The 25568-nt window shown below is 38.3% G+C and overlaps 1 long non-coding RNA gene across 1 annotated transcript in view; it reads left to right on the forward strand.

The window, feature by feature from the left end:
- LOC134807649 (uncharacterized) overlaps window positions 1-16410 on the forward strand; it is a 94210-nt gene extending 77800 nt beyond the window's left edge. The window contains exon 3 of the long non-coding RNA XR_010148643.1: window positions 16333-16410. This is a non-coding gene — a long non-coding RNA (uncharacterized LOC134807649). The remainder of the gene's footprint in view (window positions 1-16332) is intronic.
- Window positions 16411-25568: the final 9158 nt, after the last annotated feature.

The raw sequence follows: 25568 nt of genomic DNA on the forward strand, positions 1-25568 counted from the left end.
CAGGAGCATGTTGTTTAATTTCCACATAACTTTATGATTTTGAGTGGTTTTCTTAGCATTGATTTCTATTTTTATTGTGCTGTGGTCTGAGAGTGTGGTTGGTATGATTTTGATTTTTTCAAATTTGCTGAGGATTATTTTATGCCTGATTGTGTGGTTAATTTCAGAGCATGTGCCACATGCAGGTGAGAAGACTATATATTCTGTTGGTTCCTTCAGCCTTTGAAGTTGCTGTCCTTTGGATGTGTTTTTTTGCTTTTTTTTTCATCTTTGATGCCCTTGGTGGTTTGATTATGGTATAAGGTGAGTTTGATTGACTGACTTCAATTCTAGTCTGCTCCTAGGTCTTGGAGAAATGATCTCTGATTAGTCTCCATGCCCACGTTTCTTTTGTTGGGTGTTCTGGTCCATGGGGTCCCTCAGGCAGGGGTCTCAGTTGGCAGACAAGTCACATGCTTGCTAGGTTGGCCCTAATCTGCTGTCTGTGTGTTTCCTGGGGAAACACTGAGTTGTTCCTGCCTACAGAGTTCAGGCAGAAGCAAGGCCAGTTGGTTGGAAGCTGTAGCAGGTATGGCCCATCTGGATATGACAGGTGGCGGTGAGTAGAGTTGCTTGTCCTGCCATCCAGGTGTTTGCATGGCAACAGGCAGCTGCACCCCTTAGGAAATTTAGGCAGAAGAAGGACCACTGTGCCTAGCAGGCATGGCTCACCTGGCTACCAGCAGTAGAGGTGGGTGAGGATGCCTGCCCTGCCATCTGGGTATTTACTGGGACAACAGGAAGCTGTGACCTCTAGTGGAGTTCACATATAAGTGGGGCCATTGAGCCCGAAGCTCTAGCAGGTGCTGTCTGCCTTCCTGCCTATCAGTGGTGGAAATGGGTATGATCATGCACCCTGTTGTCCAGGTGTTTTCTGGGACAACAGGAGGCTGTGCCCACCAGTTGAGTTCCCATAGAAGCAGAACAACTGGGCTGAGAGCCCTAGCAGGTGTTGCCTGCTTGGCCATCAGCAGCAGGTGTGGGTGAGGTTGCTGGCTCTGCCATCCAGGTGCTTCCTGGGACAACAGGAGACTGTATCTGCTAGCTGAGTTCAGACAGAAGTGGGGACCACAGGACCGGAAGCTTTAGTAGGTGTTGCTCACCTGGATACCAGTGGCAGGAGTGGGTGGAGTGGCTGGCCAAGTTCAGGCCAAAGAGGGACCACTGGGCCAGAAGCTGGCACCATTCTCCATCTGACCAGGAGGGGTAGAGCAATCTTGCTGCTCATGGGCACCACAACTGCAGCCTCTATTGGGGATATGGCTCCTGTGATGGTCTGCTCTGGGTCATGAGGCTTATAGAGGTCCCCTTGGACTCAAGAGTTGCATCTGCAAAACAAATGGGTGGCTCTCTGCCTCAGTCTATAAGTCTGGTGGGGAGTGGGTGTGGGGAGGGGTGGCCAGGGAAATTCTCCCATTTCTAATCTTGCACAGGTGGAGAACATGAATCCCCTGAGGGCTCCCACTCACTCAGTATTTCCCATGTTAGAGAGGTCCTCCTGGCTCCATGTTGAGCCTAGACAGGCTGATGGCCAGCTTCTCTCCTCTCTGCTCTCTGTGTCTGCCTGCTGTCTTGATGTATCCCAGTGTGGTTTCTCAGATGATTGGCCTGCAGAGTCACTGCTCACTAGTACTTTTTTTTCCTCTCTCTGAGAGTGGTGCACATGAGCTGCTTCTAGTCTGCCATCTTGGCCTTGCCCCCTCCACTTTCTTCTGGATTGCATGGTTTTTTATTGAAAGTCTCCTATAATGCTTATCATCGTTCCTCTGTATGTCATGTGTTACATTTCTCCAGCTGTCTTCAATAATTTCTCTTCATCTTTTTTTAACCGTTTAAATATATTTATATTCCTCCTTTCCCCTTGGATATTTATCTTACTTTACATTCTCTGAGCTCCTTGGGTCTATGTCAATATGGCTAATATATCTTTAAATATTTCTTATATTTTATTCTCTCTGCTTCTCCTGAAAGTCCTATTACACATAGGTTAAATTATTTGGTGTTATCCCATAGCTCTTGAGTGCTTTGTTCTAGATTTCTTTAAACTTGTATTTTTCTCTTCGTATTTCAGTTTTGGTAATTTCAGTTGGCATATCTTTATGTTCACAGATTTTTTTCCTCAGCTGTCTCACGTCCACTGACGACCTTCTCAACAGAATTCTTACTGGTTTTTATTTCTAGAATTTCTGTTTGATTCTTGCTTTTAGTTTCTATCTTTCTGATAATACTCTACAACTGTTCATGTATGTTTTTCCCTACAGCCTTTAACATATTACCTATAGATTTCTTAAAAATTCCCTGGTTGATAGTTTAAACATCAGGTTTATACTAGAATTTAGTTTCGTTGATTGATTTGTCTGTCGACAGTAGTGTTGACAGTGGTTTATTTGTTCATGCTATCTTGTGTGTCTCATAATTTTTGGTTGAAGGCTGGACATTGAGCATAAAATAGTAGGAAATGAGGTAAATAGTATTTATGCCTGAAAATTGGCATAGCTCTTCTTCTTCTGGGTTTTAATATTGGGAGTGGAAAAGAGATTGGATCAATTTATCACAACTTTAACTGGGTTACATATTTTGTTCTTATGGTTACCATCAAACTATCACTGGATTCACATTCCTCTAGTGTTAACTCAAGCTTAGCGTGGGAGCCAATTTATCACCTTCAGGTTTAGAACTTCCTCAAGTACCTGATCCTCAAGGGGAATCTCTCTCCACAGTCTCACCCTCTCCTGTGGAGTGCTATATTCTCGGTCCAGAATGTGTTAGGCAAGTCCTCTATCTCTGGGTCATAGTGGTGGAGCTTTGTCAGTAGCCCTGCCCTTCTGCCAGCAGTAGGCAATCTCTAATTCCCTGAGCCCAGGATGGTTTCCTACCTCTCCCCAGAATTAAAAGGTTTCATTTTTTCCTATTTTCAACCTTCAGCAAATTTTCACCTTTGTTTTGGGGGCAACATGTTTTTCCTGCTCTTTGACCAGTAGCCTAAGGCTTTTGCATTGTATGGATGATTGATACAGGTGAGGCTATCTGCATTTCCTGCAGTAGCAGATCCTCCCTTTTTTCAGACCTATACCTCCAAGGGAATCTCCCTCTGGTTTCCTGCTTGACTCAAATTGGTTTTTATGAGGGCCATGGAGAAGAGCCTGCAAGGGAGTGTCTGAGACTCTTAAGGTCCTCTCATGTTGATCTGCTGTTGGCCTTTAACAATTCATTAAAAATGTTGGTTGCCATCTTACCTGCTTATATGGCTTGCATGGCAGTCCTGTCTACCTCTGCCTCAAGTCAGTGCTCACATATCATCAATCCTTGGAAGTGCTTCTCTTTCCTTAGATCTCAGGCTGCTTGATTGCTCTGCCACCTCAGCTCTCTGATTGATTCTAAAAACATTGATTTTGTCAATATCTGGATTTTCCTTGTTGTTACAGTAGAAGTGTAACATGGTTTCCATTTATTTTACATCCTCAAATAAGCCTGCATTCTCTCACTATATTTTAATAGAAAGTAAAATTTCATTTGTCAGATCTCTTACTTAAAAGTTGTGTATAAGACTTTGAAATATATTTAGGTCAGCTATATAACGGCATATAAAATATTATCAGTCTCAGAAAGAAACATTGTAATCATGTCTAATAATATTTACCAAAAAAAAGAAAGAAAAAAAATAAATAAAATTTAAAACTTAAATAGAACAGCCATACCAGCTTGCAACAATTTGGGAGAAGCCGTGTTCACACCTCGGGCTAGAGTATAAATTTAGAATATTCCTAATGTCTCTTTGCCTGTTCATCAAGTTCAACAAAATTAGGTCTGTATAACTGACACATTTGTTGAGCATCATAAAGAATGTGCCTTGCAATATCCATTCATTCCTACATGTGACAGGAGGGAATGCAAAAGAAGTTCAGCAGAGTCAAGATGTGTTTACTCAGTTGCACTTTCTGCAGCCTACCGAAACTCATAAGGCAAAAATAAAAATAAGAAAAGGAATACTAATTTCCAATATTATTTGCCAAGAATCATATCCCCAAACTTAAGACGCTAAAAAATATCTGCCAAATACAGAGGCTCCTCAACATGTAGAATTTCCACTAACAAACTCTCACAAATGTGCATTGTACCAATTCTGCAGTTTACTGATAGTTGGAAACAACCTTCTCACCATTGCTCAGAGTGTTCAGAAATTTTGTTCTCTGTGTGCCTTTTGGTCTCACAAATCAAAAAGCAATGGGAATGTTAAAAGGAGAAGAGGGACATGATTAAAATTAACATGAAAATAGATCTACAGAGAAATTTAAAAGAGAAAGGAAATAAGAATATTTGATGTATTTATGGAATTAATTATTTAAAAGTAGAAACAATTCAGAGGTCAGAATGATTCAGATGCCACATGAAAACGATTGTTAATGTGCACTCAGAAGAATTACAAAATACAAGACAAACTGACCAACAAAATGAATGTCAAAAATTTAAATATATTTTCAGATCTTTGGTTAGTCTAGCAACCAGGGATTGTTTGATGTCTTTTGGCCTAATATTAATTGAAGAGTTTATATTTTTAAAGATGGGCTTTCAGTGAGCCTTTCAGAACTTACTTTTTTTTTTCTTTTTGGTAAGAAGATGCTCTTCCACATAGTTAAATTTTGAACCATAGTGAGTGGGGTTGCTGAGAGACAAAGTGCAGCCCTCCAAAATGTGAGCAGGATGCAGCATGTATACACACATATGTTACACTACCAGGTAAGCCTCAAACAGCAGTCCTTCCTGAATACAGTAAGATACAGCAACATGAGTGGGGGGCCTGAGAACATTCCCCTAAGTATTGAGCTAAATACCACAGAATGGCAGAGGAAATGGGGTCACAATTATAAATTCTGCAGATAAGCAACATTTTAACTTCCTGTGACCTGACTTCCTTACCTGTAGAAGTGGATTAAACAGTGTGAAAAGAAGAGGGGAAGAAATCAAATGGATACAAGTACATGCTGCTATTTAGAATCAGACAAGCAGAAAAAGCAAGTACTCAGTCACCCAACAGAGACCTGGGCTGGAGGGGTATGACTATGGATCATGTCAGTCTCATCTCACTGCCAAGCATGGATGGGAATTGTGAGGCGGAGTGAGTGCCCTGGGCTGTGCTCGCATCACATGGGGAGAAAAATGAATCTAGCACAACGGAAGTCGCCACTGATGCTGTTCATTTTGTCTCCCTCCCCATCCCTACCACACATGATTACCTTAGAGACAAACAGCCAGTGTCAGAGAAGCAAAGGCAGGCACACAGTGACCTTGTATAAACCAGTGTAAACATGTACCAGTGTAAACACAACACATACAAACACCCACAAGAAAGAAAGAAAGGTGTAAAAAACAATAGCAGAAGCCCGGCACAGTGGCTCACGCCTGTAATCCTAGCACTTTGGGAGGCCAAGGCGGGAAGATCATGAGGTCAGGAGTTTGAGACCAGCCTGACCAACATGGTCAAACCCCGTCTCTACTGAAAATACAAAAATTACCTGCACATGATGGCGGGCACCTGTAATCCCAGCTACTCAGGAGGCTGACGCAGGAGAATCACTTGAACCCAGGAGGCGGAGGTTGCAGTGAGCTGAGATCGTGCCACTATACTCCAGCCTGGGTGACAGCGAGACTCCATCTCAAAAAAATAAAAAAAAAGTAGAATATGATTCTGAAGAATCACAATAGGAAACAGAGATTTTGAAATAAATATCCCTTCCCTTTAGGCAATTAAAGTAAACATGAACTGTGTGAAAAAATATGACAAAGATATAAAATCAAAAAAGAAAATGTGGGCAATTGAAGATAATATGCAAGCTGGGAGAAAGAAATGTAAAATAAAACTGAAAGCATTACAGAAATGAATTGCCCTGAAGACTCAGTCAGGGTCAGGGAGACTAGACTTAGGTGAATTGCAGAGGAAGAACTAGAAAGTGGGAAAAAACGAAGAGAGAAAATATTGCAGAGAAGTTGATTGATATGTGAGTCTGGCAAAAAAAAAAAAAAAAAAAGCCAGTTCCATATAACTAGTGTTTTCAGAATGAAGAAACAGAAAATATATTCCTTGTTTTAAAAATAAACTACGATTTCTTTAGTTAAAAAAAATCACTTCAGTCTGGGTTATTTAAAAGTAACAATAGATCTGGATGATCAACACTAAGTCATATCCCCATGAAGTTACTGAATTGGAAAGATTAAATAAATAAAAATAAAAATTCCTTGATCCTTTTAGCTAAAATCTCAGTCATCTCTAAGAAGGAAATATAACTGACCTCATACTTTTCCATAGAATTTCTTAATAACCGAGTGAGGACAGTAATATCTCCACAGTTGGTAGGGAAAGAACATATAAGGAAAGAACATTCTTTGAATTCCTCAGTTCACTGGCCAGATATATTCTTTTTATTTTCCAGTCTGACTCTTCTGTTTGTGGGAGAAATCAGAAGATGTAGGAGGTGTCAAAACTAGTTTTCTGGGCAGGATACAGCATGAATCAGTGAAACAAAAGAAAGCAGAATTGTTTCAAAGCAACCCATGGTAACAACAGCAAAAAGTGTTTGTGGGGTTGGAACAAAGATCATTTGCATAGAAGCAGCACACCCTGTGGCCTTTCCACTTGTCTGATTTATGCTTTGCCTGGGAGATGGACTCAGCCAAGCACCCATTTAAACAACTAGCATCATTCATGAGGCTCTGATGGAATTAAGTGACCGTATATCCTCTTGAGCTGCTCTGTCCTAGGAAAATAGAACTTGGCCAGTCCTTCCCCAAATGGATCTGCTGATGAATGATGATGGGGAGAAAGTCAAAAGGATGCAGCAGAATTTGTCCATGGATTAAAATTTAAAATTAGAATTTTATTTTACATAAATGGAAAATAATGAATCAGCTGGGAAAAATAAGAGTCTGTTGAACAACTGCTGTTTTTCTTTGAAAAATGTATTATGGAGCTTAGGAGTTGGACTGATTGGAGTTGGAGGGAGGACAGAGAAGAGTAAAAGAGACAGAGATAAAGGCTAAGAACAAAGAGGCAGAAAGATCAGTACATTGGACAGCAACAAAGGAGTGTTAAGGGCAGATGTTCGAAGGCGAATGGAGCCAGAGTTGGTGACCAGTTTAATGATCAGTGAAGACAAAAGCTAGTGTCTGCAGAGAAGCTTAGTAATGACACTTAAGCTAATTAGGCCTGTAGATCCTTTGAAATGGTCAGGGGTTTGGCTTAGGCTCACAGAAGGCTGAGTTGAGAAATTGGACTGAAAGCAAATACTAATGACTTGATTGAAAGTCAATGAATTAAAATGGCATCTCTCTACACTACTACCCCATTGTCATCCTGGGAAGGAGGCTGCAGCTGGCCTGGTTTCCGATGTTTAGAAAATGAGTTGGGCCAGGTGCGGTGGCTCACGGCTGTGATCCCAGCACTTTGGGAGGCTGAGGCGGGTGAATCACCTGAGGCCAGGAGTTCAAGACCAGCCGGCCAACATGGCAAAACCTCATCTCTACTAAAAATACAAAAATTAGCAAGGCATGGTGGCAGGCACCTGTAATCCCAACTACTAGGGAGGCTGAGGTGGAAGGATCATTTGAACCTGGGAGGCAGAGGTTGCAGTGAGCTGAGATTGTGCCACTGCACTCCACCCTGGGTGACAGAGTGAGACTGTTTAAAAAAAAAAAAAAAAAAAAAGGTTGGAAGAAAGAAGACGAGTCAGGGAAGGGGAACATGAGGCCCAATTACTTCCTAGGCAGACCTGTATTGAACTATCTTATTTTCAGCCCTGTGCCTCACTTCTGCTCTCTGCCACAAATAGTGTCCTCATGTCCCCACACTTCTCTTTCCCATATCTTCACAGATCAACCTCCATATTCTGCCCAACTCAGAGAACATTACTGGTGGGGCTTTAGACCCAAACAGAATATGGAAGAGTGTTCTCTGCCGTAACTCAATGGCTTCTCAGAATAGACTTCCATATCCTGATATTGGAGCATTCTGCAAAGAAAGAGTTGACTCCTCTTCCGATACTTCTAGAATGAATCTTAAAAGTCAATTAAATGTTTCAACATATTGACAGACAGAATATGGAAGAGTGTTCTCTGCTATAACTCAATGGCTTCTCAGAATAGACTTTCATATCCCAATATTGGAGCATTCCGCAAAGAAAGAGTTGACTGCTCTTCCAATACTTCTAGAATGAATCTTTAAAGTTAATTAAATGTTTCAACATATTGACACACTTTCTGTTTGGTTCTTTAATGTCTTACTCTTACATATGTAAAGACAGCTGAAGATAGCCTCATGTATTGGGTTTGGTTTCCCAAGAAACAGATGGAGATCTACATGCAGAGAGTTGATTGAAGAGTTCCCTTGCAGTCCACAACTGTAGGAGGAACAGGAGGGAAACATTGGGCAGAGAGATCAGTCAGACTCCCATACATGGTATAGGGTACTCTCAGATGATCCCACAGAGAGCTGTGGGCTAGGGAATCTTTAGAGTCATCCCAAATGGAGAAAAGAGGGGCAGACTTTTGACCCTATATCCAGTGATTGGAGGTCAGTTGCCCTGGAGTGGAAGTATAACTTTGGATGATGTGGGTCCCTTCAGCCGTGTCCACAGAGGTCGGAATTCATCTTCTCCCAAAAAGATCCAAGGTTATGTTGGACAAGTTGAATCAGCTGTCAACACCACACAAAGATGTTCTTCGATTTGTGTAGTTCTTAAGTTATCTATGCCTTCTCACTGAGGCTTCTTGGTCCCAGGAATGCCACTACATCACATTCCCATCTTGCTGAGGCTTCTAACCCCAGATTTGCCATGATTTTGGTGTGTGCTTGCATTATGCATCTTGATTCGTACCTCAGTTTCTCAATTTTGATGGAGACCACAGAGGATTTCTAAGCATGCAATCTCCTGAACATTGTTGGCTCGATCAGTGTTTTCTGAGTGCAAGGGCAGTCACTCAATGTCATTACCAGAAAATCTTCCTGTGCTGCAGTGATAAACTCCATTTACTTTTCTCCTTTTCTTGCTCCCATCCAAAAGTTAATGAATCAGACCATGGTGTACTTTAAAAAGTTGGAATTATTTGGTAATCCTGGCAAGGGAAACCCACCAAGGGGATTGCTTGTATTCATTTAAGCCTTTAAGAATTACCTTCTAATTTGGAATTTTAATTCATCCCCACTGGATGATATACTTTGATTCCTTGGCTCCTCAGTAAATAGGTGCTTTATCTCTTTTATTTATACAAGTTCTCTTTAGAGTATACAGGAGGAAAAACAGATGGCAGAGACTCCAGACATTTGGGGTTGAAGAGCAACATTTTGGGACTCTCTCAGACGAGTTGCAGCAACTAGTAGCAAGAATGCTTACAGGAAAGCAAGTTAAGAAAGTAAATGTCACATCTGTTTTCACGTCTTTTCCCTTCATAGAAGTGCTTTCCTGTAATATTTCTCTCAAATAGTCATATGCAAAAGTATAGGAATTATGTAACAGGAAACTTGAGAGTAGTCTAAATATGCATGACAGCCAATAAAAATGATACTCTGGGTATGTATTTACTGGAGTAGAACAATGTTCATATAAGGTTCCGTGAATAAAGGAGGTTTAAAGAAGAGGAATTAATGAATGATGAATAAAGATTTGCATTGTCTTCTTGGATTCAAAAAAGAGTATTTCTGAGATAGAAAAAAAAATAAGCTTTCACCTGTCAGAATCCTGCAGCAAGTATTTCAGAGGGAATGAAACCTCCAAGATTAAAACTCAATATTTTAGAATGACATTTAACCTTCCAAAATGGTATTATGAGTACAAGCTTAAATTCTTATAACTCTCGCAAAGTGAGGCATTTACAACCCTGTTAGAGATCCTAATGAAATTTTGACTACATCTTCATTTCAAGATACAGTGTAGACTCTGGGGCCAGACTGCCTGGCTTCAAAACTGGGCTCCTCCACTAGCTGCTCATGTGCCATTAGGCATTTTCTTAATTTATAAAAGAACAAAAATAACAGTTGCACCAGATGCTGTTGGCAGCCTGCTTGTATTGCATCAGTCTCTCTGAATGCCCCCCATCCTGACCCCTCTTCCTGTATTACTCTGCCTGAAAGTATTCTCTGGCCACAGGCCATGCTTGCCCTCTCTCTAGGCAGGCAGAAGTGCAGGAATCAGTGCCTTGAGAACACCATCAATCAACAAGAGCTGGAGTTTCAGCAGGGAGACCCCCTGTCTTAATGGAGGAGGTGTGACTTGTGTTTCAAACAGTCTTACAGAGGGTCCTCGAAGGATTTGAGCCCCAGTCGCTCACAGCGGTATTATGCTCATTATTACACTTTTCCCTTCTTTTTCCTGTTTCACTTGTAATTCTTCTTATCACTTTTCAAATCATCTTTTTGCATCCAAAGCTCTTCTCCAAGGGGAATCCAATCTAAACCTTATGGAGTTGTGGTGAAAACTGCATGAAATGATGCACATTTAGAAATAAGCATGGTGCCTATCCAAAGCGAGTGGCCAATAAATATTGACTATAATTATCACCATAAATATTATACAATCAATATTACACTGGAATATCTAACATAAACAACTATATGAAAGAAGTTTGTAAAAATATGCATCCAGGCTGGGTGTGGTGACTCACACCTGTGATCCCAGCTCTTTGGGAGGCCAAGTGGATGGATCACCTGAGGTCGGGAGTTCAAGGCCAGCCTGGCCAACATGGTTAAACCTCGTCTCTACTAAAAGTCAAAAAAATAAAAAGTAGCTGAGCATGGTAGCAGGCACCTGTAATCCCAAATACTTGGGAGGCTGAGGCACAATAATCGCTTGAATCCAGGAGGTGGAGGTTGCAGTGAGCTGAGATCGCACCACTGCACTCCAGCCTGGGAAACAGAGAGAGACTCCATCTCAAAAAAAAAAAAAAAAAAAAAAAAAAAAAAAAAAAAAAAAAGCATCCACTATAAAACAATTTTAAATGTATTTGCTAACAATTTTAAAATGCAAAATTATTCAAATTCCTACATGGCTGTAGATGAGATAAAATATAAACACATTTATCCTTTAAATTAAGTTTTTAGACTCCAATTTTTACAACCACAAAACCAATCCCTGTATTTCAAACTTCATCTACTTCAGTCTACTGATTTTACAGATAAAAATCCTGAGGCAAAGAGATGAGTTATAGTTTGTATATTTGACTCCTCCAAATGTCATGTTAAAATGTGATCCCCAATGTTGGATGTGGGGGCTGATGGGAAGTGTTGGGTCATGGCAGTGGATCCCTCATGAATGTCTTGGTGCTGTCCTCACAGTGATGAGTTCTCACTCTGTTTGTTCCAATGAGAGCTGATTGTTTAAAAAAGCACCTCCAGCCCTCTGGCCCCATCATATGATCTTTGCACATGCTAGCTCCCCTTCCCCTTCCAGCATGAATGGAAAGAGCCTGAATTGATCACCAGATGCAGATGCTGGTACCATGCTGCTTATACAGCCTGCAGAACCATGAGCCAAAAACCCTCTTTTCTTTATAAATTACCCAGCCTCAGGTAGTCCTTTGTAGCCAAACAAATGAGCTAAGATAGGGTGTTACATAGTTACTTGTCCTAGACCACACTCCTAACGGGGTTTTCCAACTTTCAGCTCCTGGTCAAGTGTCGTTGCCATCATGCCACATCCCATACACTTTATTAAAAAGATAACCAAGAAAGATAAAAACATCGAATAACCAGGTCATGCTGATCCTGGTGTGGATGAAGGGGTAAGGGGATAAGCTATTGATTGACGTTAGTTCATGGACAGTAGCTGTTTTAGTTCATTTATGCTGCTATAGTAGAATACCTGAGGCTGCATAGTTAAAAAGAACCGAAATCTATTTCTCACCGTTCCAGAGGCTGAGAAGTCCAGTGTCAAGGTGCTGCATCCTCTGGAGAGGAGAAATATCATGTCCTCACATGGAAGAAGAGCAGAAGAGAGACAGAGCCCAGTCTTGCATGCCCTTTTTATAGGGGCACTAACCCTTTCATGAAGGCTCCGCCCTAAACACCTCCCATTAGGCCCCACTTTCCCAAGCCTTGCATTGGGGATTAAATTTCTATCATGTGAACTGTGGGGGACACATTCAGACCATAGCAGTAGTTAATCATTTGATCAATTGTTTTGGGACTTAGAAATAGCATAATTAGAATATTTGTAATAAAGAAGCCTGGGGAAGAAATGGGTGGACAGATTCGTGGGAGGGACACCAAGTGTGAAGATACCCATTTCAGAGGAGGCACCAGATAAGTAGAGGAGGCATCAGATGGTGAACATGATTCTGCTATGAACAGTAGTCATCTTCTTTCCTTATCCACCCCAGCACCTGCTGCTCAATGGGTTCTTTGGCAGAAGGATAGAGGTTATACATGGAAATAACTCCCTTCCCAAGGCTGATATAACTGCCATTACCATGGAAATCAGTGCTGAGCTTCTTTGATGGTGCTAGGTCCTTGGGGGGTACCACAAGTGAGTAGCAAGTTGGTTATATGGGATTCCACCTGTCCTATGTGGATAATATATGTGTAGTGATATCTCATTGTTGTTTAAACTTACAATTCTCTAATGACAAATCATGTTGGCCATATGCTTATTTGCCTTCTGTGTACTTTCTTTCTTTGGTGAGGTTTGCCTGTTCAGATCTTTTGCCTATTTTTTACTTGGGATTTTTTTTTATTCTTAAGAGCTTTTGCATATTTTAGATATATGTCCTTTATCAAATATGTGTTTTGCAAATATTTTTTCCAGTCTGGGTTTGCTTTTTTGACTCCCTTAAGAGTGACTTTCACAAAAAAGAAGTTTTCCATTTTAAGAAAAATTATCAAATCTAACTTTCATGGATTGGTGGAGTATCTAAAAACTCATCACCAAACCCAAATTCACCTAGATTTTCTCTGCTGTTTTCAAAGTTTTCTAATTTTGCATTTGACATTTAAGTTCATTATATCTTTTGAATTAATTTTTGTGAAAAGGGTAAAGTCTGTCTGGGGTTTATTGTTTGTTCATATAAATATCCAACTGTTTTAGCCTCATTTGTTGAAAAGAGAATCCTTTCTTTGTTGAATAGTTTCAGAGCCTTTGTCATAGGTAAGGTGACTAGCCTGTTCCTTTGATCTGTCTATCTATTCCTTTGCTAATATCATGTTGTCTTGATGCTTGGAGCTTTATAACAATCTTGAAATTGGGTTGTATGCATCTTCAACTTATATTTCTTCTTCAGTATTGTGTTAGCTATTCTAGGGTTTTTTGCCTTTATGTATATTTTAGAATTAGTTTGTGGATACATATAAAATGGTTTGTTGAACTTTTCATTAGAATCATGTTGAATTTATTAAAATTGAGAATAATCGACATTTTAATTTGAGCTTCAGATTAAGAAATATGAACTATCTTTCCATTTATTTAGACCTTTCTTGACTTCTTTCATCAGTTTTATTTTTGTATATAGACCCTATACATATTTTATTAGGCTTATACCTTAAGTATTCCATGATTTTTGGTGCTATTGTAAGTGGTATTTTTAAAAAGTAATTCTAATTCCAATCATTTATTGCTGGTATATAGAAATGCGGTTGCCTCTACTATATTAACATTACAGTCCACAACCTTGCTACAGTCGCTTATCAATTCCAGAAGTATTTTTGTTGAATCTTTAAGATTGTCAACAGGTATAATTGTTAGATGTGAGCGAAAGTAGTTTTATGTTTTCCTTCCCAATCTGTATGCCTTTTATTTTATCTTCTTGTTTTGCTCCCTTCACTAGGTCTTCCAGTGGCAGGCAGAATAGGAGAAATGGAAGTGGACATCCTGCCAGTTCCCAATATTTGGGGGAAAACAACCAGTTTCTCACCATTAAATATAATGCTAGAAGTAGAATACTTATAAGTGTTCTTTACCAAGATGAGAAAGTTCCCTCTGTTTCTAGTGTGCCGAGTTTTTTTTTTTTATCCTGAATAGGTATTATATTTTGTCAAATGCTTTTCTTTGCATCTACAGATATAATAATACATTTTTTCCTTTAAGCCTGTTGATATAAAAGATTAAATATACTGATTTTCAAATGATAAAATAACCCTGCGTACCTAGAATAAATTCCTCTTGGTCATGATGAATAGATTTTTGATACATTGCTGGATTTGATTTGCTCATATTTTGTTGAGAATGTTTGTGCCTGTGTTCATTGAAGATATTGATTTGTAGTTTTCTTTTTTGGATGTGCCTTAGTTTGATTTTGGAGTCAAGGTAATCCTGGACTTATAAAATGAATTAGGAAGCATTACCTGTGCTTCTATTTTCTGGAAGAGGTTGTAAAAAAATAAAGTCATTTTCTCCTTAATGTTTGGTAAGATTAACCATTGAAACCATCTGGGCATGGTACTTTTCTTTTTTGGAAGATTACTAATTATTTATCCAATTTCTTTAATAGCTATAGGGCTATTCAAATGTTCTGTTTCTCCTTGTGTGATTTTGGTATTTTGGGGTCTTTTTTTAGTATTGATCATATATAAAAACTATCAATTTGTGGACATAAAGTTGTTCATAGTGTTATTTTATTCTCCTTTTAATACCCATGTTAGTAGTAGTAATGACCACTCCTGCATTTCTTGTGCTCTCTCTCTCTGTCTATCTCTCTCTCTCTTTCTCTGTGCTAGGCTAGCTAGATTTTATCAAGTGCATCTATCTTTTTAAAGAACCATCTTTTGGTTAGTTTGATTTTCTTCTTTTTTCATCTTTTGTATTTCTACTTTAATTTTTGTTATTTACTTCCATCAGATATATATTGTACTTCTTTCTCTTATTACTAAGGTGGAAGCTTAGATTATTGCTTTTAGTCCTTTATTGATTTGTAGCATATGCACCCTAAGCACTCCTTTCTCTACGTCTCCCAAATTTTGAGAAGTTGTATTTTCAATTAGGTCAAAATACTTTCTAGTTTATCTTCAGACTACTTATTTGGCATGGCTCATTTACCAGGATATATTTACATTTTTTAATATTTGTGGCTTTTCTAGCTATCTTTCTGGCATGTATTTTTAGTTTAATTCCATTTTGGTCTGGGAACATACTTTGTATGATTCTAATTATTTTAAACTTCTTATGATGGGTTTTAGGACCCAGAGTATTATTTATCTTGATGAATATTTGACATAAGCTTAAGATGAATGTGTATGCTGCTGTTGTTGGATGGAATATTCTATAAATGTCCATTTGACTAAGTTAATTGATAGTGCTGTGCAGGTCAACTATATGCTGAGTGATTTTCTGCCTGTTTGACTTATCAATCAATTGCAAAAACAGGCATGTTGAAATCTCCAACTGTGACAGTGCATTTGACTATTTTTGTTTTCAGTCCTATTAGTTTTTGCTTTATGTATTTTGATGCTCTATTGTTAAGTCACATATACTTAGATTGTTACATGTTTTTGGAAAATTGACCTTTTTGTCAGTACGTAATACCTCTCTCTATCTCTAATAACTTGTCTTGCTCTGAAGTCTTAGTATTAATATACATACTCCAGCTTTCTTTTGGTTAGATTTACCATGGTAAAATTTTCTTTACCGTTTTACTTGCAACCTATCTGAGCTGTTATATTTGAAGTAGATTTATTTTAAACAATATAATTTTATTTTTTATTCATGATGACAATTTTTATTGGTTTATTATGAGTATGATTGAATCAGTTTCTATCATTTTTATGGCTAGTCTCTATTCACTACATTTGTTCTTTGTTTTCTTCCCCTCTTCTTATGCTTTATCTGGCTTTAATTGAACATTTTTATGATTCCATTTTATCTTCTCTCTTGCCATATCAATTATACTTTTTTAAAAAACATTAGTTGTTTCACTAGAAGTGCAATATATGTTTTTAACTAATGTAAGTCCACCTAAATTATCACTATGCTGCTTCAAATGTAGTTCAAATGTAACAGAGTTTTCACAATTGCTTCTTCTTATCTAGTACAGCATTGCTGTCCTTTTGCTTAGCCCTTGGCAGTAATAACCCAATACATTGTTGCTACTGTTACCTTAAACAAAAACGTATGTACTAATACATTAATTGTATTAATACATTTGTATGTACTAATACATTTGTATTAATTAATACAATTGTACAATTATACAATTAATACATTAATTGTAATAAATTAATGTATTAATTGATACATTAATACATACATTAATATGAATAAGAGAAACAAAAGATTTATTCTCATTTGTTATTTAAGCGATGATCTTCCTTCCTTTATATAGATCAGAATTGCTGAACGATATAATTTTTCTTTTCCCTGAAGAACTTCTGTCAACACTTCTTGAAGAGCTGGTCTACCGGTGAGAAATTCCCTGAGTTTTTGTTTGTCTGAGACTGTTTTTATTTCTCCCTCACTTTTGAAGGATAATTTTTCTGGGCATAGACATTCTAAGTTGGTGATTTTTTTTCATCTAGTATGTAAAATATTCACTCCACTCTCCCTTGCTTGCATGGTTTCTGATGAGGAGTAAACTGTAATATTTATTTTGTTCCTCTACTTGTAAGGGGTTTTATTTCTCTAGTATTGTTTCAAGATTTTCTCAGGTTTCAATTTTTTTTTTTAATGTATTATGCTTAGTGTTTTCTGAATTCTCTACAGCTGTGTTTTGGTGTCTGTCACTAATTTCTGGAAATTCTCAGCCATTATTTCTTCAAATATTTTTTCTGCTTTTTTCTTCCTTTCTCCTGCCATTTGGGGTGCATGGTTTATGTTTTTTCAAGTTGTTTAACAATTCTTGGAACTTTTGGATCTTTTTTTTTTTCACATTTTTTCTCTTTACATTTGAGTTTGGGAATTTTTTATAGACTCCATCTTTAAATTCCTTTCTTGGCTATTTTCAGTATGCCGATGAGTGCATCAAAAGCATTCTTTATTTCTTTTGATTCATAGCATTTCCTTTTGATTCTTTTATGTGTCTTCTGTCTCTCTGCTTACATTATCCATCTCTATATGGTGTCTAATTTTTTATCAGCATTTTTAACATATTAATCATAGTTTTTAAATTCCCTGTCAGATAATCTAGTATCTGTATCATATCTAAGTCTGGTTCTGATGCTTGCTTTGTGTCTCGGACTGTGTTTCTCTTGTCTCTTAGCATGCTTTGTACATTTTTATGAAAATCTGAACACGATGTGCTAGGGAATAGAAACTGAGATAAATAGGCCTTTCCTGTGAAGTTTTATGATAATCTGACAAAGAGTTGGGCTATGTTTAATGTTTGCTGTAGCTGTGGGTGCCAGACCCTTCACATTCCTTCAGGGTTCTTGTCATTGTCTGCACTGTTAACTTTGAGCTTCCTTGCATGCTTCTCAAAGAGAACTTTTATCTTGCAGCTCTTTTTGCTGTAACCCACTGTTACTGGACTGGACCGCTGTTGGTGAGATGGTAAAAAGTTATAGGGGAGAGAAACTACTGTATAATCTTATGATTAAATCCCACTCTTTTAGTGGCCTTCCTGGTATGTGGCCTCCTTGGTATGCGACCTTCATAAATATTTTCTAGTTTTGTTTTGTTTTATTTTTGTTTTTCTCCCTCAGATGACACAGGAAAGCTAGAGGGGTCTGGAGTCAGAAAAATATCCTTCCCTCAGGTGGGATAATACTCGGTTATCCTTCACTATGGAGAGCAGGCCTTTGCTAGGGAGAAAGTTCTAGGAGTATTTCACAGTGGTGACTCTTCTCCCCCTGCCAGAATCTAGAAGGGAATTTTCTTCGCCTTTCTCTTTTGAGAATTTCTTGCTACAGTTTAGGCAGCATTTCTAGGTGTTTTTTAAGAGAGATTTTTAGATTATCTAATCTGCAATTGTGCTAGAAATGGAAGCTTCTCAGTTCTTTCTCTAACACATATATATTGAGCAAAAGCTCTGTGCCAGTCATTGTGTTAAGCTGTGAGAAAAAATTAAAAAATAACTTAGATATGTATTTTGCTTTTCCAAAATCTATAGTTTTAATAAAAAAAAAGATCTTGCACAAAAACTATAATGGAGGAAAATAAATGTTTATTGGATAAGCATCCCTTTGTGGCCATCTCCTAATGTAATCACAGTAGGTCCATTTTTCAATACATACAGCAAGTCAGGATGCTGAGACACCGAGTTGCCACAGAGAAAGAGGTTTAATCACAAGGTTGCCAAATGAGAAGATAAGAGGAAATCTCAAAAATGTCTCCCCCAGGAGCTGGGGCTAGGATTTTAAGGATTTTGGAGTGGGCTGAAGTGTGGAAATTATTGATTGGTCAGAGTGCAGGGTTGAGTCATGGGACAGGGAAATGAAGAAACTGCACTCTCATGCTGATTCTGTTTTTCTGTGGATGTTTTCAAACTGGTTTGCATCAGCTGTTTCACTGGAATTCAGAATCAGAAAAACATCTTAAGCAATCTTTAAACAAAAGCCTCAGGATTCTAACGTCAGGTATTTTATCTATAGGAGCAATAGGCATGCAAATCAATTCTTAAACAGAAGTCTTATGATCCTAACATCAGAAAGCCTGTCCGGAGAATCAGTGAGGAGAGAGGTGGTCTGCATCGAGTGCTACCTGACTTTCGGCAACAAGGAAGTGAGCCAAGTGCAGCCTGATGAATGCTTAATTAGGGCTATATTTCTATCCAGAACCCAGCACGCAATTCTTGACAACGCTGTGGGGATGGTTTTACTAACAGGCTCTATATTCTTTAATGGAATTTGCTACTGACTCAGAGTACTCAAGTTACTTACATATCCCAGGTCATTTTCACTCAGCTATGTTAGCTCATGTCGACAAAAAGAGTCAAACTCTGTAAAATATATTAAGAGATTTATTTTGAGCGAAATGTCAGTGACCAGGGCCCATGACTCAGCCCTCAGGAGATCCTGAAAACATGTGCCCAAGGTGGTCGGGGTACAGCTTGGTTTTACACATTTTAGGGAGGCATGAGGCATCAATCAAATACATTTAAGAAATACATTGGTTTGGTCCAGAAAGGCGGGACAACTCAAAGCAGGGGCTTCCGGGCTATAGGTAAATTTAAACATTTTCTGGTTGACAGTTTGTTGAGTTTATCGGAAGACCTGGGATCAATGGAAAGGAATGTTCAAGTTAAGATAAAGGATTGTGGAGGCCAACTTTTATTGTGCAGAGGAATCTCTCAGATAGCTGACTTCAGAGAGAGAGCAGGTTGTGAAATGTTTCTTATCAGACCTAAAAGGGTGCCCGGCTCTTAGCTGATTATTTTCTGAATCTGAAAAGAAAGGAAAAAAAAAAAAAAAAAACCAAGGGGGAAAAGGGGGTTATCTATAGGATGTGGATTTTTCCCACAAGAGACTTTGCCAGGCAGTTTCAAAGTATGGCAAGGAAATATATTTTGGGGTTAAATATTTTTTCCTTGTCCCGCCATGTTATTCCAGAGTCAGATTGAAAAGTAAGTCACGATACATAGGGTCAAATAAAACCCATCTGATGAGAATTTTTGGTTTGTAAGGCATGATTTCTTAGACCCCTTAGATAGGAATTTGGGCAAAATAAAAAATCAGAGCTTAGTCCTCACTTGGAAATTTCAAAGATTCTTTCCAGTTCTCAATCTGACAGGTATCCTCCATCTTCCTGCCACTTCCTAGGCTTCATAGGCTTAGCCCCTTTTATGCTTAGATTTAAGGCTTTTGCTTAATTAAAAATAAACTTTATAAATCATAATTCATTTGGATATCAGAGTTTTTCTATTAATTTATGATATATATCATAAGTTAATATATATTTATGATATATATTTGATATATATGATAAATTTAAATTTTTTCTCACACACATATTTGTTTATATTAAGAAATGAGTTTAAAAATAAAATGAAACTTTTGTATAAATTGTATTCTCTCCAGTTATAAGAAATATAGTCTGGTATATGACAAATATATTCCAGAATACTTTTTTTTGCAACTACTCATTACATCTCCTGACAATCTGAGCTGATTTTTACATATCAAAGGGATTTTCTTTTTTACAATAATAAGTTCAGATATACAAAGAAAATTAAGAATCGAGAGTTTGTCTCTTTTATTCAGAAAATTACTGTACTTTTCAGCCTTCCTTTAATTAGTAGAAAATGATACTCTTTCCATTTTATGCATTTTACTAAATTAAGCGAGCAAAGTGATAAAAAGAAGCCAACTAAAAGCTTTGGTTCCAGTTCATCAAATTTAATTTTAATTATGAGTGGTTAATCAAGATAAGGCCCTGGAGGGAAGGCTCAAGCAACTGGGATTGCTTAGACAGAAAACAGAAGCCTCGGGAAGGTGTGGGGACAGAGGATGATGACAAGGCCGTCACAGCCTCTGCGGGAAGAGTGGCCTGGAGGCAGAGCAGCAGAGATTTTAGGTTAGAGTTATAAATGGTTTATCTGATGTTCTTACTGAATTATAAAATGAATGCATTGGTCAGAAAGTTGCTTTAAGTTTCTTACAAGAACTCTAAGGTGAGTGTTTTTATCTTATAAAGGCAAGAAAAGTGGAGAAAGTTTCCAAAACTCACACAGTTACTCTATAACTGGGCCAGGATTTTTACCTAGATTTTCTCATTCCAAGACCTAAGGTCAGTGGGTCTTACTAAACTTCCCACCCTCATTCTGCCCAAGGGCCGGTGAATAAACTCGCGGACTTACCCAGTGCACTAGACTCTGTTCATTGATGAGAGTCCACCAAAACCATCCCCAGAAACTTTTGCCCAGTTCACGTGGTTCTGGAAAGTTGATGGATTGGGGGCCCATTTTCACCCCCACATTTATAGCCTTTTGGGGAAAGACTGGTGGATGTGCTCATGGATCATGGAAACCCTCAAGAAAAAAAAGTGAAAATCTGCGTATTTCATAAAGTTTCTGACCTCTTTATAATGCAGAGTGATCCATTTCTAGAGTAATAGTCAATGGATGAAAACACCATTTAACACCCAGTATCAGATTTTCAGGGTAAAATTATCACCAACTGATTAATAGAAATAAAAGAAATGGCCTGTAATCCCAGCACTTTGGGAGGCCGAGGCGGGCGGATCACCTGAGATCGGGAGTTTGAGACTAGCCTGACCAACATGGAAGAACCCCGTCTCTACTAAAAATACAAAAAATTAGCCGGGCGTGGTGGTGCATGCCTGTAATCCCAGCTACTCAGGAGGCTGAGGCAGGAGAATTGCTTGAACCTGGGAGGTGGAGGTTGCAGTGAGCCAGATCGTGCCACTGCAGTGGGACCCAGGTGACAGAATAAGACTGTCAAAACAACAACAAAACAAAACAAAAACCTCAAAAAAGCCATTTTCTATGTTTATGAGATTCTTCAAAACTGTAACATCATCTATCTTATAATTAAATATTTATTGAGTGTTGATAGTAAATACTAAAGAGTAAATTTCAGAGTGTTCTATTTTCCTCAGTAGGTGACCTGGCTTCCTAAATTTCACAGTGAAAATAGGATCTGTGTAGCAAATGAGGGTTTGGTTTAGTTTTATCATGGTGTATTTAGGCCATAGCAGTAATGAAGTGGAGGTTCTCTCTGTCAGTTTTATATGGCAGTCATTAATTCCAGGGCAGAATATGTGAGTGGTCTGAAGGTGGAGAGAAAGAAGCACTATTCCTTACTGCAGGTCATGAGGAAATGCCAAGTTGGGGACACAGGCACACGGCTGCTGCCAGGAAACTTCTCTAATGTTAGTAGCATGGCGTCATTCACTCAGCAAATATCAGCTATAATTCAACAAATTTCTTTTGAAGCCCTGCTATCTTCTAGATATTGGGATATAACAGCAAAGAAAGCCAGAAAGGTCACTGCCCTCATAGAGCACACATCCTGGTATGGGAAAAGGAAGACAAAACACATTTAGAAAAGCAATGCAGACAGCAATGGCACTATAAAGAAAATAGAATAAAGTAATGACCTCTGTGCATCGGATTTGGGAAAGCCTCTCTAGGGGGTGACAGATAAGTGAGTCCTGAGCAGTTCGAAGAAGCCATGGAGATATCTTAGGAAAAGAGCCTCCCAGACAGAAGACATAGCAATGGCACAGGCCCGCAGTCAGAACCACGCTCAGGACAAACCACAAGTAGCCAAAGGTCAAATAGCTCCATAGTGTTGAAGTAGAGACTGAGTGCCGGGAGACTGAGTTGGAGAAGCAGACAGCAGCCATTCTAGATGCAGCTTTGCAAACCAGAGCCAAGAGATTTCATGCAGGAAGTCACTCTGGCTGCTATGTTCAGAATAAATTGTAGGTGAGCAAAATTGGAAGCAGGGCAACTTCTAGTGACTCAAACCCCTTAAGGAACACAGAAAAAGGCACCAGTCACCACCTTTTTTGGGATCTTTTGTCTTCCTATGGAGTCTGAAGAGTTATGGACAGGTTCTTCTCAAGTCTAAAACTCTGCTCTCTTTTGTATTGCATTACCTGATCTCTTTGGCTTTTGGCGGTACCAGAGATTGCAATTAAAACCTGTGAAATCTGCATAAAGTCAGTAGGCTGTACCCAGGTCAATTTCCTAGTCTAATGTTGTACTAGAGTTACATAAGATGTTATGTAATCTGGGCAAAAAGTACAGGACATCACACTGTACTATTTTTGAAACATCTGTTATTTATGATTATATCAACATTAAAATGTTTTAAATGTCATAGAGGCACTGAAATAAACACTGTATAATGTGTATATTCATTGGCCCACCTTTAGTAAATCTACCAGTTGATAATGCCTACATGAGGTAACCAAGTTATATGTTTGCTGCTAGCATACTGAATAGTGTATTCTTGGCCTTGGGGTAGTTTTCAGAATAGGGATGATGGATAGCAATATTGGTGGTATTAGTATGAGAATCCATGAATCCATGATAATGGAACTGATAGTGGTGGCCAAGGCCCCTGGGCAGCCCCAGGGACAAGTTGAACAATTGGGAGACTCTGGGGATGGTGGTGTTCATAAGAAAGGTGATTGTGTCTTAAACACTGGCATCTTCAGAGGTGAGCTAAATCCATGGGGCACAGGTGGCTGTGAAACAGCCTCACAGATTGCAGTGGTCTAGGCGCTGGCTGTAGCAGACAGAGAGATGCTATTGAAGGTGGTAGTTGTTGTAGAATGAAGGAAAAAATACAAACTGTAGTCTCATTAAAAATTCCTTTCATGTAAAATTTAAAAAAATGTTTTTAAATATCTTACCCAGAGGTTGGCTAGTTTGTGAAAGCCAAAAATTAACCGAAACCATATGTTAGAAAGGAGACAGACACTTAAGGCTTAAACTTTGGTTCTTGGAAAATAACGCATATTTTAAAAAGTGCAGATGAAAAGGCAATCTGGAGAATGGAAAAAATATTTTAAATAATATTCCTGATAAGGGTCTAGTATAAATAATATATAAAGAACTCTTACTCTTACAATTAAAAAGACATATAATCCAATTAAATATATAGGCAAAGAATTTGAATGAGTATTGCTTCAAAAAAAGATATACAAGTGGTCAATAAGTGCATTAAAAGGTGCTCAACATCATCAGTTATCAGGCAGATGCAGACCAAACCCACATGAGATAGCACTTCACATCCACTAGGATAGGTATGATTATAATGTTAAAAAGAAACAACGAGTGATAGCGAGGATGCTTTAAAAATGGAATTTTAAAAAATAGATTGGTGGTGGGAATGTGAAATGGCACAGCCACTTTGGCAGTTCCTCACACAGTTAAACATAGAATTTTATATTCTAAACATAGAAATAAAAGTTTAAAATAGAATTACCATATAATCCAGCAATTCTGCTCCTTGATGTATGTCCAAAGTACTGAAATATATGTTCTTACCAAAATTTCTACATGATTGTTTGTTGCAATTACTTATAATCACCAAAAGTGGAAACATTCCAAATGACCATCAGCTGATGAATAAACAAAAAATGTGATAAATCTATATGAAGGACTATTATTCATCCATAAAATGAATAAAGTACTGTTACATATCGATCCTTGGATACAACATAGGTGAACCTTAAAAACAATATTCTAAGTGAATGAATAAAGACAAAACAGCCACATATTGTATGATTCCACTTATACGAAATGTCCAGAAAAGGCACATCGGTATAAAGTAGAGTATAGCTTGTTAGAGGATGAGAAGTGAGGTGTCTTTTGAGGTGCTGAACATATTCTGGAATTAGAAAGTGGGATAATTGTATAATGAATATACTACAACTCTTAAGATGAATACTTTAAGGGGATAAAATTTGTGATATATGAATAATATCTCAAACTACAAAGGTTCATTTGTTTTTACTAAATGGATGCTAAAGTTAAGAAGTATGAAGGCACATTAGTAAATAGCTAAGTCAGATATGGGAGAAAAGTAAGACAATTTAACATTGTCTTTTGCTTACTTGGTTTTTTAAGCCAAGTTGTACTTTTCTAAAGAGTACATTGGCTGGGCACGGTGGCTTACGCCTATAATCCCAGCACTTTGGGAGGCCGAGGCGTGCAGATCATGAGGTCAGGAGTTTGAGACCCGCCTGACTAACCTGGTGAAACCCCATCTCTACTAACAATACAAAAATTAGCCGGGCGTGGTGGCACATGCATGTAGTCCCAGCTACTTGGGAGGCTGAGGCAGGAGAAACGCTTGAATCCAGGAGGCAGAGGTTGCAGTGAGCCGAGACTGTGCCACTGCACTCCAGCCTGGGTGACAGAGCAAGACTCCATCTCAAAAAAAAGGAAAAAAGAATATAGTACATTCTTAAATATTTCATGGTTTATCCACTTTGGGGATTTTTTGAAGTCTTTATTTTTCTTCTCACTATGTCTCAGTTGTATAGTAAAAGAAGCATGCCAGGGGACAGACAGCAGACCATGAACATCAAATCAATTAATTTGGCTTTTAAGTGTTGTCATAAAAAATTCAACAGTAGAAACTCAAGTTGACATATTTTGGAGAAATTTGTGCTTCTCTATTCGTGCAAGCTTTAGTCATTGTGATGGATTATATATGATTACACTGGACATTTGGCATCTTGCCTTGTTAAAACATGAATTCCCCAGGTGCTATATAAAGGACCTCCGATACTGTTAGTTCCATTAGGAAGCCATGAAATGAAAACACTGAACTACTGACTGATCCCACACTAAATGTGCTGAGTCACAGTGTTTTCATTTTTTTTTTTTTTTCTCCAAGTGTAAGGACTTATGGGCTAAGATGTTGGCTTGTCAACTCTATCAGAGAAGTCCATCCTAAGTTACTAATAAAAGAGCTATGGAAATACATTTTTAAAAAACCTTCACAATTGCATTCAAGCAAGGAAAGCTAAACATCATATGCTACAATCTGGGGATAATTTCTATAGACTCTAGCAAAAGAAAAAAAAGCCTTGAGGAATGTCACTGTGGACTACGCATGTCCCTCCTGGGACCCAAATGATCCTTCCGGCTGGCGTTGTGAGAATACAGACAAACTGGGCTAGACTTACCCCAGGAAAGGCATC

This window comes from Pan troglodytes, chromosome 11, assembly GCF_028858775.2.
Source record: "Pan troglodytes isolate AG18354 chromosome 11, NHGRI_mPanTro3-v2.0_pri, whole genome shotgun sequence".
NCBI lineage: Eukaryota > Metazoa > Chordata > Mammalia > Primates > Hominidae > Pan > Pan troglodytes.